Genomic DNA, 1,499 nt, shown 5'->3' on the forward strand with positions numbered 1-1,499 from the left:
CACACACACACACATGCCAAACACACAACAGTATATTGCTTTGTGGGCATAATTGTTTTAAAACTTTGTTCTGGGTCAGTTTTATATAATGTCTCCTTATCAACAGTATGATTAACAAAGAAAATTGAATTAACTGAAACACTTTATTTCCCTTAAGAGTGGAATTCCATAATTTGGTAGAAAGTCTCTCCTCACTTTTGTTAATCTCTTCTCTCATGTCCCAATCCCCATTTCTCACACTCAATCTCTCCCCCTCCCCCATATATTCTCTCACCTCTCTCTTTGTCTCTCTCTCTCTCTCTCTCTCTCTCTATTCCACTCAATCCCGTAATATTACGTTATTCGCTTATAATAATAATATGACATTTATATTATTGCGCTAATCCGTGTTGCAATCACTCTTCTATGAGCTTTACTTTTAAATTACATGTATTGATTATAGTATTCATGAGAGACATGCATACACACATCATGAGACATTAAAATTAAATACGGTACAAGCGGAACTTTTCCAGAAAAATTAATTACTGTGTCATTTTACCACTTTAACCGCACTGGTGTAATAAAAATTTGACTAGATCTACATGTCATGTAGCCCAGATATCTGCCAGTGTATAAAGTGCGAGATGACATATTGCTTGCCGCTCGAGGTCCGGTGTATGGCCACAATGCAGTGCTTACCGCTCGAAATTGCTTTAAGTGAATAGTGTTGTCGCCTGAGCATCCATGTCAATAGTAAAGTTATAACTTAAGCAGGTGAGGTGAACGAGTTTATATCTTGGCAGCACTTTTTTGTGAAAACGGCTCCATTATAGACAGAGTAAATAGAAACACGAACTCAAAAAGCCAACATCTTCACCTACCAGCTTGTACCCCTTCTATATCATCCAAACATCTCCATGGAAACAAAGAGACAACTTATTGTTTCAATGCTATACCAACCAGACCTGGACACTAGAAACCCAACGAAAACAAAATCACAAAGCGTGCAAGATGAAATGTCTCCGCAAAACCCTTGACCAGGGGCGGCTCGTGGCGCTAAAATGTGGTCGTGCACAATTAAGCAACAGCAGGTTGAAGATAGTCAAGGACATAGTAAATGGGACGGTAGGACCTTTGGGTTGGTGAAGGAAGACCTTATGCTTTTATTTTCATTCTTTTTACTGGTCGCTTTGATTTCTAGAACTAGATCTAAAGCTGTTTGTTAGCTAAACATCAATTTCTTTAGGGAGTGCTTATTTGAGCCACATATGGCCTAAATAAGATAAGGGAGGGGGGTTTAGCTTATTTAGGCCAGACATGCTCAAACTACCGGCGGACACCCTTTTCAGGCAACTGAGTTCGTTCCACTTTCATAGTGGTGCATCTTTCTCATTTAGTACAGTTTTGTCTCAGTGTACAACTTATAGAGCTATATAGTATATATCATAATGAATATTGTAAGAACAAAGCACGATACGCAAAGTTTTGCTCAATCCCAATGGTTTGAATGAGGGTCA

This window comes from Aplysia californica, unplaced genomic scaffold, assembly GCF_000002075.1.
Source record: "Aplysia californica isolate F4 #8 unplaced genomic scaffold, AplCal3.0 scaffold00373, whole genome shotgun sequence".
NCBI classification, from domain to species: domain Eukaryota; kingdom Metazoa; phylum Mollusca; class Gastropoda; order Aplysiida; family Aplysiidae; genus Aplysia; species Aplysia californica.